The sequence below is a fragment of the Bison bison genome, unplaced genomic scaffold (assembly GCF_000754665.1).
Source record: "Bison bison bison isolate TAMUID 2011002044 unplaced genomic scaffold, Bison_UMD1.0 scf7180017864123, whole genome shotgun sequence".
Lineage (NCBI taxonomy): Eukaryota > Metazoa > Chordata > Mammalia > Artiodactyla > Bovidae > Bison > Bison bison.
In genome coordinates, this window is record NW_011494695.1 from 1,794,801 (window position 1) to 1,807,854 (window position 13,054).

The following is a 13,054-nucleotide window of genomic DNA, read 5'->3' on the forward strand; positions in this document are numbered from 1 at the left end:
TTTAATACTTTTTTTTTTTCCTAATGGGAGTGCATGAAACTGTACATTTCCCTCTTAGAACCACGGGGCTTCTGTGGTGGCTCAGGTGGTAAAGAATCCACCTGCAATGCAGGAAACCGGAGTTCAATCCCTGGGTTGGGAAGATTCACTGAAAAAGGGAATGGCTACCCTCTCCAGAATATGATTTCCCTTTTGACCATTCACTTATTTAGATGTTTGTTGCTTAATTTCCAAATGTTGAGGTTTCTTGGAAATCTCATTATTTTAAATTTCATTGCATTTTTTATCAGAGAACAAACTTTATATTTCAACATTGAAGTAATTTACTGACTGTATTTTATGGATCATCGTGTATCTTAGTTGTTCTTGAAAAGAATTGTACTTTGCAAATACTTGATATAATGTTTTATAGATATCAATTTTATTATTTATAGTATACATATTTTATGTATTTTTGAAAGGAAATAATGAATTTTTATTAGAAATTAGTGAAAATAAATATTAATTTTTTAAATTTATTTTTTTATTGAAGGATAATTGCTTTACAGAATTTTGCTGTTTTCTGTCAAACCTCAACATGAATCGGCCATAGGTACACATATATTCTCTTCCTTGTGAACCTCCCTCCCATCTCCCGCCCCATTCTACCCCTCTAGATTGATACAGAGCCCGTTTGAATTTTCTGAGCCATACAGCAAATTCCCATTGGCTATCTGTTTTCCATATGATAATGTAAGTTTCCATGTTACTCTTTCCATACATCTCACCCTCTACTCCCCTCTCCCATGTCCATGAGTCTGTTCTCTGTCTGTTTCTCCATTGCTGCCCTGTAAATAAATTCTTCAGTACCATTTTTCTAGATTCTCTGTATGTGCATTAGAATATGACATTTATCTTTCTCTTTCTGACTCACTTCACTCTGTATAGTAGGTTCTAGGTTCATCCACCTCATCAGAACTGACTCAAATGTGTTCCTTTTTATGGCTGAGTAGTATTCCATTGTGCATATGTGCCACAACTTCTTTATCCATTCATCTGTTGAGGGACATCTTGCATCTTATATTTTATTGCTTGGTTTCCTCATGCTTGTGAAGTCGTGTATATCAAGGACAGAGGGAGGTTAAACACATCCAAATAGGAGGATGGTTTTCTCTATTACGCCATTTACTCCTACCTGTTTTGCTTAATGTATTTTGAAATTCGGTTGTTAGGTGCATACAGTTCAGGAAACATAATTTAAAACAAAATCTCTTGACAATCCATCAAACCTCTCCATAAAAGTAGAGGAAAAACAAAAGTAAGGTTAGTGAATAAACTTTAACCCGACTTGTGATGGGCATCATAGGCACTTCACAAAAGAAACTGCAAACATAAAGTGATCTCATTCTTTTATATAGTTGAGCAGATGTAACCTGCTCAATACATGTTTCAAACATGTATTTGAGAAAAGTGATAACTCATGGAAGCCTTTGTCATATATAGATTGTCACATATAGTTTTTGTCACATATGGTTCATCCTATATATCTGGTAATAGGACAGCCTTTTTGCTTGCTAATTGCCTTTATCTAAAGGAAAATGAATTGCTCCCACCTTTATAATGGGCAAAAAAGTTTCTAACCTGGAGTCAGTTGCAGTAAGGTTCCTGTCCTCCCAAGGAGAATGGGAGGGAGAGGTATTATCTCCCTTGATGATTATATTTCTAGATGGCTTCCAGATCTTTGAGGAAAAGATTTCTGGATTGTAAAACTGGCAAGGGGTTTCTTTATCTTCTAAAAAATTTTAAATATATCTTGAAGGGGCAAAGAAAAAAAAATTCTCAATTATGAACTTTCTAATTAAATGCTCTAAGAATGTAATGGGGAGAACAGACTTTCACTTGTCTTCTTTCACCAGAGAAAATTTGTTTTTATTTATTTAGATTTGTATTTAACCTAATAATACACTTTTAGTTTATGTCTTCTTAACTAATTAAGTGACTATTTAACTTTTTGAAATCATTTTATTTAGTTGTAATACTCAATTCAATTTTTTTATTGCATATGATCACTATTTTTCTTACCATTACTTTTGCATGGTATACTTTTTCTACCTTTTTTACTGTTCTTCTTACAACTACATATTTATTAGTTTTCTGTAGTGTATCCTCTATTGATTTTCTTTCTTCTATTGTGTCCCTTTTGATGTTAATATCATACAGTGACTTTAAAAAATCTGTTATTTTAATATTCAGTGCTAGGTTTTCCATTTTGTTCCTTTTTACAGATTCCAATTCTCTCCTTAAATATTCTCTCTACTTGCCTATTTTATCCATGTTCTTTTACAAAATTATGTTTAGCATAATAACTTTCATGCCCTTCTGGTGCTAATTGTAACTTTTGAGTTGTGTATTTTTTTCTTACTAAATGTTATTTCTCTCACCCTGTTTTATATGTCCCTGTTTCTTTTAATGGATATTAACACTGTGTCATATACTGGATGTTTTGTTATAGTCTTGAAACTCTGCTTCCATTTTATTCTTCTGGCAGTAACCTTATAGGGGGTTACCTTGGACTCCTGTAGGCTTGTTTTTATTTTCTTTTGTTAAAAGCTAGTTCTATTTCAGTTTGCCCACAATCCTATGGGGAATCCATAGTCCAGGCATAGATTTTTTTCTTTTTTCTTTTTTGTTCCTAATGCAGTGTTCTTTGAGGTTTCAAGTGAAACCAAGAGTTCTTTTTCTAAACTGTGTCTACTTGAACAGAATCAACCACACAGTTTTGCCTTACCTATAAACTGGGCAGCAATTTAAACCTTTGTTCAGTTCTTTCACTTTACTATATATTGTTTTTTCCTGAACTGCTTCGAATCTTACTTGTGTGCGAACAGTTCAGAGTTTATTGAAGTGTTTAGTGGTTTTTGTTTTTTTTTTACACAGATTAGGAGTTTATGCCCCTTCCTCCCCAGCCATCACTATGGCTTTGACCTTTTCCGGAGACATCCCCAATTTCCAAACACTTAGGCAGTCCCAGTCTCCCCTGACTTCAGAGGCCAATCAGGCTGCAATTCTTGACTTGAACCCTAAGGTAGAGCACTTTGCAGACACTATGGTTCCCTCAGTAGAGAATCTGTATAAATTTGTCTAGTACTGTTGTGGTCCCTTACCATCACTATCAGAACTAAAATTTAATTTTTTTTTTCTCTTTGTATATAAATTGATTTTGTTAGAAAACTTGGAAACATGGGATTCAATTTCAGAAATTATGTACTTGTAAAAAGGTTTGGCAATTAATTAATTTCCACTGTAGGATTTAAGAAAAAATTACTCAATCTGTGAAGCACTCTGGCCCATTGAATAGTGTTAAATTAACCAGGCTTCAGCAATACGTGAACCATGAAATTCCAGATGTTCAAGCTGGTTTTAGAAAAGGCAGAGGAACCAGAGATCAAATTGCCAACATCTGCTGGATCATCAAAAAAGCAAGAGAGTTCCAGAAAAACATCTATTTCTGCTTTATTGACTATGCCAAAGCCTTTGACTGTGTGGATCACAATAAACTGTGGGAAATTCTGAAAGACATGGGAATACCAGACCACCTGACCTGCCTCTTGAGAAACCTGTATGCAGGTCAAGAAGCAACAGTTAGAACTGAAACAACAGACTGGTTCCAAATAGGAGAAGGAGTACGTCAAGGCTATATACTGTCACCCTGCTTATTTAACTTACATGCAGAGTACATCATGAGAAACGCTGGGCTGGAAGAAGCACAAGCTGGAATCAAGATGGCCGGGAAAAATATCAATAACCACAGATATGCAGATGACACCACCCTTATGGCAGAAAGTGAAGAGGAACTCAAAAGCCTCTTGATGAAAGTGAAAGAGGAGAGTGAAAAAGTTGACTTAAATCTCAACATTCAGAAAATTAGGAGCATGGCATCTGGTGCCATCACTTCATGGCAAATAGATGGAGAAACAATGGAAACAGTGTCAGACTTTATTTTTGGGGGCTCCAAAATCACTGCAGATGGTGATTGCAGCCATGAAATTAAAAGACACTCCTTGGAAGAAAAGTTGTGACCAACCTAGATAGCATATTGAAAAGCAGAGACATTACTTTGCCAACAAAGGTCCATTTAGTCAAGGCTATGATTTTTCCAGTGGTCATGTATGGATGTGAGAGTTGGACTGTGAAGAAAGCTGAGCACCGAAGAATTGATGCTTTTGAACTGTGGTGTTGGAGAAGACTCTTGAGAGTCCCTTGGACTGCAAGGAGATCCAACCAGTCCATTCTAAAGGAGATCAGTCCTGGGTGTTCTTTGGAAGGAACGATGCTAAAGCTGAAACTCCAGTACTTTGGCCACCTCATGTGAAGGATTGACTCATTGGAAAAGACTCTGATGCTGGGAGGGATTGGGGGCAGGAGGAGAAGGGGACGATAGAGGATGAGATGGCTGGATGGCATCACTGACTTGATGGACGTGAGTTTGAGTGAACTCTGGGAGTTGGTGATGGACAAGGAGGCCTGGTGTGCTGCGATTCATGGGGTCGCAAAGAGTCAGACACGACTGAGCAACTGAACTGAAACTAGAATTTTAAGCAAATATACCATTAATAGTTATGTTCACTGTATATACATAGGAGTTTTCAGGAGCTTTATGATTATGAAATTTCAGTTATGCTTTAAAACATATTTGCTCTTGCTTGTGTTGAGCACCCAGAGATGCAATGTTTTTTTTCCATCAGTATTTTGGTATCAACAACAGCTTTAAAGTTTCAGGTTCATTTTGAATTCAAGCACATAAACTGTCTAAAGTATTATCCAGTTCAGATATAATTAAAATCCTTATTAAAGCATATTAGTTTACTTTGGGAAAATATTATTCAAGGAGATGAGAATATATTGTAAGAGAAACAAAGGCAACAGAAAAATCAAGGAGAAGAATCCATGTATTACCCAGAAACTAACAAATTATTGACCCAAGTATTCACATTTTCATAGGAGAAAGCAAAAGAATTATAACCAATAAAATAAACTGTAGAGGGAAGTTTCTTAACTAATATGAAAATTGAAAAGGAGTAAAAATAAAAATGAGTGTCTTATATATGGACATGGTAGTCCATATAGAGTTTTAGTAAAGCTTTTTCATTTCAAAGTACTCTAATTTCTTCTATCTATAATATTGCACCATATTGTTTCATATACAGATCATACCATCTTCTCCTCATCATTCTTACAGGTAGGAGAATGTATGTACTGTGGCAAGTGTAACATTCCTGATTGTTTAATAACCTCATCAATCCAACCTCACAATCCCTCTATAATTCCTGGTCCACACTGTCTCACGGGCAGGGTATCTAAGATGGATACAGCAGTAGCACTTCATACTTTTTCCTCTTCTGTAGTAAACTAAACATGTAATTATTGTCCTTTTTTTTTTTTTTTCCCCTCATTTTCCAAATTCTGTAATGGTCCATACCATATCCTGGTATGTTGTTGTTTTTACCCAGTTTTGGTCCATGTTAGGTGTGACCTTGAAGAGTCATGCTCTAGGTTCTTCTTCTGTCAATGATTTCTCTTAACCAATAGTGATCTGAATGGGTTTTTTTTGGAGACAACTCCTAAAACAGTTTGTTGACCTCCTCCCCAGCCTTTGTTACCAATAACAAGAAACTGGATAACAAAGATCTGACTGTCCTCTGCCATTTTCCCCTAACTACTAAATTCAGCAAAAACAGAACACAAATCAATATCTCATTTTTTGCTGTCTTGTTTATTGTATGTCAACTTTGTCTTCCTAGATGAACGAGAAAGGATATGGCATCTTCACTATCTCTGGGTTTTCTAGGCGTTTCAAGAATAGGGAAAACTGGGAACAGAATTGCTCATTTATAAAGCCGGATCAGTGTAAAAGGGTTCCCTTTTCTCCACACCCTCTCCAGCACTTATTGCTTATAGACTTTTGGATAGCAGCCATTCTGACTGGTGTGAAATGGTGCCTCATTGTGGTTTTGATTTGCATTTCTCTGATAATGAGTGATGTTGAGCATGTTTTCATGTGTTTGTTAGCCATCTGTATGTCTTCTTTGGAGAAATGTCTATTTAGTTCTTTGGCCCATTTTTTGATTGGGTCGTTTATTTTTCTGGAATTGAGCTGTAGGAGTTGCTTGTATATTTTTGAGATTAGTTGTTTGTCAGTTGCTTCATTTGCTATTATTTTCTCCCATTCTGAGGGCTGTCTTTTCACCTTGCTTATAGCTTCCTTTGTTGTTCAGAAGCTTTTAATTTTAATTATGTCCCATTTGTTTATTTTTGCTTTTATTTCCAGTATTCTGGGAGGTGGGTCATAGAGGATCCTGCTGTGATGTATGTCAGAGAGTGTTTTGCCTATGTTCTCCTCTAGGAGTTTTATAGTTTCTGGTCTTATGGTTTACCCTTTTACACTGTTGGTGGGAATGCAAACTAGTACAGCCACTATGGAGAACAGTGTGGAGATTCCTTAAAAAACTGGAAATAGAACTGCTTTATGATCCAGCAATCCCACTGCTGGGCATACACACTGAGGAAACAAGAATTGAAAGAAACACATGTACCCCAATGTTCATCACAGCACTGTTTATAATAGCCAGGACATGGAAGAAACCTAGATGTCCATCAGCAGATGAATGGATAAGAAAGCTGTGGTACATATACACAATGGAGTATTACTCAGCCATTAAAAAGAATACATTTGAATCAGTTCTAATGAGGTGGATGAAACTGGAGCCTATTATACAGAGTGAAGTAAGCCAGAAAGAAAAACACCAATACAGTATACTAACGCATATATATGGAATTTAGAAAGATGGTACTGATAACCCTGTATGCGAGACAGCAAAAGAGACACAGATGTATAGAACAGTCTTTGGAACTCTGTGGGAGAGGGAGAGGGTGGGATGATTTGGGAGAATGGCATTCAAACATGTATAATATCATATAAGAAACAAATCGCCAGTCCAGGTTCGATGCAGGATACAGGATGCTTGGTGCTGGTGCACTGGGATGACCCAGAGGGATGGTATAGGGAGGGAGAGGTGAGGGGGGTTCAGGATGGGGAACATGTGTACACCCGTGGTGGATTCATGTTGATGTATGGAAAATACAACATTGTATTAGCCTCCAATTAAATAAATTTAAATTAAAAAAAAAAAAAAAAAAAAAAAAAAAAGCCGGATCAGATCTCTTAGCTTTGCCTAATTCAAGACAAGTCATCTCCTCATCAGGCGTTACCTTAAAAACAAATTAATACACTGATTTTAATGCACTACTGATTCCTTGCCAGCAGGAGAAAGATGTTGAACTGACCTTATTTCAGAAGAATTTCACTTTGAAGCCTGGCTGTCAGTTCACAGCATGACACAAGTGTTTGAAAAAACAAACTGCTGTTGAGCACAAGATGTATGACAAAGTGAAAACTATAGGTTTCATCTTTTTCACTTCTTCCATTTTTCAGCATCCATTTATAAAACAAGTCCATGTTTTCCGTCAAAGAAAACAGGTGGTTATAATCACACCAAGCTGACATATCTTAGTTTGATTCTTCATATTGACAAGAAACAAAAATCAGGAATATACAAGATAAACAGGCTGCTGGAAGTTAACTACAAGTTGTTAACTGTCAGGTCTGAAATTGTACAACTCTTAAGCTTCTTCTTACTCTGTCCTTCGAAGAGGATCTGTGATATAGCCCTGATATGACTTTTCATCACTTTCAAATTATTCAATTTAAAAAACATAAATACAGTATACTAACGCATATATATGGAATTTAGAAAGATGGTAACAATAACCCGGTGTATGAGACAGCAAAAGAGACACTGATGTATAGAACAGTCTTATGGACTCTGTGGGAGAGGGAGAGGGTGGGAAGATTTGGGAGAATGGCAATGAAACATGTAAAATATCATGTAGGAAACGAGTTGCCAGTCCAGGTTCGATGCATGATGCTGGATGCTTGGGGCTGGTGCACTGGGACGGCCCAGAGGGATGGTGTGGGGAGGGAGGAAGGAGGAGGGTTCGGGATGGGGAACACATGTATACCTGTGGCGGATTCATTTTGATATTTGGCAAAACTAATACAATTATGTAAAGTTTAAAAATAAAATAAAATTAGAGAAGAGTAAAAAAAAAAAAATAAAATAAAATACATTTCCACTAATTTTCTTTTTTTTAAAATCAATTTGTTATTCTCCTACACATAAATGACTTACATTATTTCACACTGTTCTCCTTTGTCTCTTTGATGTCTCTTTCTGCTCAGTTCTGCTATGTCTAAAATCTACACCTTCTTTGAGGTCTAAGTCAAGGTTTATTTTTTACCCCTTCGGCAGATATCTCTAGAGAAATACGTGATTATTGTCTCTGAGCTAACAATAAATTTATCTGAAGTAACTGTTTGGCCCTTAATACTATATTACATGATTTGTGACAAAATTTATTCACTTCCTCCTTGATTGTAAGTATCAGGGCAAATTAATCCTTATATACCTTACACTGAGCATGTCAATTGCAATAATATCAATATCCACTTATTTATTGTGTATCTCTTTGCAACAAAAATTATGAGTACTCATGAGCAATGAAGTACATTGTTTTAATGACTCCAGGAGTCACTCCTGGCATTTAGACTGGTAACAAAGGTCCAAAAAACTCAGGGAAGGTAGGTTGTATAAATTCAACCTAGTTTTCAACTTGACTCAGGGGATCCTAGAGGAAATTATGAAACAATAGGGGCCACCTGGGTTGACTCAGTACTCTCTTACAGATTGCTACAAATTGCATACTTGGGAGGCAATTGGAGACTGTATGTGGTGCTTTAAAATTCTCTTGGATTCCAAATTATAAATCTTTCCAAATTACCCTGCCAACTGGTATGCCAGCACTTTCTGAGAGAAGGAAAAAATCAAATACTTGTACAAATTCTGATAATTTCACACAGAATCTTATGTCTCATAAAAGGTAAAATAATGATCCTACCTAGTTATTAGGTATATTGATAATCGTCATTAATAATGATCTAATATGGTCACTAAAATTTATCAATGAATAGTAAAGATGTGTGATTTCAAGGATGTTTGTATACATTTCTTTTTTCTTAAATGAAATTTTCACTATACACATAGAACTCATGTTAGCATAAACTACCACCACTTTGGGTTTGATACAGTAAGACTTAGTGATTTCTCTCTAAGAGTTTTTATAATGTTTTTGTTTTGCTATTTTAATGTAACCAACTGAACAAATTTTTAGAACTTCTTTAGGTCATTATGCAAATTTAGGCCTTTAAAATAAACTGAGGTTGGTTTGGTTTTGAAATAAAAAGGTTCACATGTCTTAGTTCAAAGGATTTGTGGTCTCTGAGAATCAATGTTAGGTTGCTGACAGTATAAAAGAGATCATTGATGTATTCTCTAATGTATTGTATTCCTCTGATAAATGTTCATAATTATGAAGATCCTGAACATAAACTGTTACGTTCAGTTAGTTTGCATAAACTTACAGTCAAATGCCCTGTACTCATCATAAAAAATTAAGTAAGGAATTAATTCTTGATCACTATTTCATCTAAGTACCAGTATTTATTTTATAATTTTGATTAAAATAATCATGAATTTAATTTCTTGTTTTGCAAGCATATTATATTAAAGATAAAACTTTAGCATGTCAGAAACTTCAGCAAATATTTGTTCAAGCTCATTGATTTTACAGTTAAAGGAAATAAAGCCTGTCAGTGGTGGAATGAACACCTTAATGATATTCCTTGTTTTTTTTTTTTTGATATTTCATGTTGATTCCCAGTAGTTTAACCTATACTTAACCCAGAACAATTTCTTTGACTATCAATAATATTCTACTTTCTGTTCGAGGTCAGTGTAATCTCCAGGGATGAATTGGTATAATAAGATTTGCTGTACTTTAACTAAGTTAGTCATTTCTTTTAGAGTGGAGTTGGTATTTAGAATTACCAATTTTGAGAGGGTGGATTACTTTTAATTTCAAATTTATGTCCAATTCTTAAAAAGTGGATGATCATGAAGATAACATTTTGCATAGTAGGCAGGCATTGTGTTTTTGTTATACATGTCTCAAATGGAAAATATTTGCCGAGATATGAATTTCTGCATCTTTAACTGGGGGCTGCTTTCACTACAGGTTCTTCAGGAAGACAAAAGGCATACTCTCTAAAAAGCTCATTGTTTATTAGTCAGAGATTTTGTTTCAAAGCCTTATCTCAGTCTTTCTCAATGTGTTGTGTTGTTTGGCTGACATCAGAGGCAAGGGTTGATTGCTTGTTAGAAATGCAGATTCCCGGTCCTCCACCCACAACTGATGAAGTAAAATTTCTAGGAATGGGGTCAGAGAATCTGCATTTTAAATAAGCAACAAAGGAATTCTTGTGCACATTAACAGTAAGAACAACTATTGCTGTATTTTCCTACTCAGGCATTTATGAAATACAAGGAAATATCTTGTTCATTAAACTTTGGTTCAGCTCTTAAAATAGGATAAATAGCTTCCAAGATCCCATTTGCTTTGAGTCTAGGCTTTATGTTTGGAATTTGACTCTTGATTGCATATCTGTCTGAAGGTAGGAAAGACCCAGAGAGAGCCACATGAAGAGCCTGAACTGCAGTAAAGACCCTGGTGTTTCAATTCCTCTAGAATACTCATTCTCTAGAAAAAAAAAAAAAAAAATCCACTACCGTGAACCAGATGTTTGCTCCCAGTCACTGGGGTTAAGTTGCAAATATGCCATCAACTATTACCAAGGTCAGCTGCTATTTATAATATATTATAAAATCATGCAGCTCAGACTCTACTAAAAGGCAGGGAAATGTTGAATTCATCATTTATTCAATGAATATTTATTGAGAACCCACTGGGCACTAGAAATAGAACAGTGGGGAAATTGATAAAATTCATGTTCTTATGGAAATTGCATCTCTAATGGTTGGAAATATAATAAATGCATCTTCTGAGACAGTAAAATATAAGCAAAGGAAAAGAGAAAATAAGGTATGTGGGTATCTGGAAGAAAGTATTCCTGGTAAAGGAAACAGCATACACCAGCACTCAGAGGCAGAAGCATTCTGGGTGTTTGAGAAACAACAGTTGTGACTGAAGTAAAATAATCTGAGGACACAAGTCGTGTCTGAGCGAGAGTGGGGTGTGGTGGTGAGACAATGGAATGAGCTTGTTGGCATATCTGGAAATTTCATTTTTACCCTAATAAAATTGGTGGGCTACAGAAATTTTGAGCAGTCTAGTTACACAATTCTAGATTTCATAAAGCCACTATAGATTTTATGTTAAGTAAAATGTAGAGGAAAATGGAAGGAAGCAAGATGATCCAAAATCTATAATTCAGGTGAGAATGATTTCAAGTTAGGTCAGAGGAATAACAGTGAAGGTGGTAGCATGTGGTCAGACTCTGGAAATATTTTGAAGGTAACTTGGGGATTTTAAGTGAAGTGCACAAGAAAAGTTAAAACTAACTCTAAATTTTTGATTTGAACAAGTGGAAGATTTTAACAAAGATAGGAGATGACTGAGAATAGTAGCTTTATAGGAAGGTCAATAATTTAGATTTTGAAATTTTCAACTTTATTAAAGTTTATATGTTTTATTTATTTATTTTTTAATTTTATTTTTTAACTTTATAATAGGTTTTGCCATATATCAAAATGAATCCACCACAGGTATACACGTGTTCCCCATCCTGAACCCTCCTCCCTCCTCCCTCCCCATACCATCCCTCTGGGTGGTCCCAGTGCACCAGCCCCAAGCATCCAGTATCCTGCATCGAACCTGGACTGCTGACTCGTTTCATATATGATTTATACATGTTTCAGTGCCATTATCCCAAATCATCCCACCCTCTCCCTCTCCCACAGAGTCCAAAAGACTGTTCTATACATCAGTGTCTCTTTTGCTGTCTCGTACACAGGGTTATTGTTACCATCTTTCTAAATTCCGTATATATGCGTTATTATACTGTATTGGTGTTTTTCCTTCTGGCTTGAGTTTATTTTTGTGTATGGTGTTAGAAAGTGTTCTAGTTTCATTCTTTTACAAGCAGTTGACCAGTTTTCCCAGCACCACTTGTTAAAGCACCACTTGTTAAAATTGTCTTTAATCCATTGTATATTCTTGCCTCCTTTGTCAAAGATAAGGTGTCCATATGTGCATGGACTTATCTTTGAGCTTTCTATTTTGTTCCATTGATCTATATTTCTGTCTTTGTGCCAGTACGATACTGTCTTGATGACTGTGGCTTTGTAGTACAGCCTGAAGTCAGGCAGGTTGATTCCTCTAGTTCCATTCTTCTTTCTCAATACTGCTTTGGCTATTCGAGTTTTTTTTGTATTTCCATACAAATTGTGAAATTATTTGTTCTAGCTCTGTGAAGAATACTGTTGGTAGCTTGATAGGGATTACATTGAATCTATAAATTGCTTTGGGTAGTATACTCATTTTCACTATATTGAATCTTCCAATCCATGAACATGGTATATTTCTCCATCTATTAGTGTCCTCTTTGATTTCTTTCACCAGTGTCTTATAATTTTCTATATATAGGTCTTTAGTTTCTTTAGGTAGATATATTCCTAAGTATTTTATTCTTTTTGTTGCAATGGTGAATGGAATTGTTTCCTTAATTTCTCTTTCTATTTTCTCATTATTAATGTAGAGGAATGCAAGGGATTTCTGTGTGTTGATTTTATATCCTGCAACTTTACTATATTCATTGATTAATTCTAGTAATTTTCTGGTGGAGTCTTTAGGGTTTTCTATGTAGAGGATCATGTCATCTGCAAACAGTGAGAGTTTTACTTCTTCTTGTCCAATTTGGATTCCTTTTATTTCTTTTTCTGCTCTGATTGCTGTGGCTGAAACTTCCAAAACTATGTTGAATAGTAGTGGTGAGAGTGGGCACCCTTGTCTTGTTCCTGACTTTAGGGGAAATGTTTTCAATTTTTCACCATTGAGGATAATGTTTGCTGTGGGTTTGTCATATATAGCGTTTATTATGTTG

General features: G+C 35.5%; 1 pseudogene; it reads left to right on the top strand.

The window, feature by feature from the left end:
* LOC104988325 overlaps nucleotides 1-13,054 on the top strand; it is a 174,925-nt pseudogene that overhangs the window by 80,802 nt on the left and 81,069 nt on the right.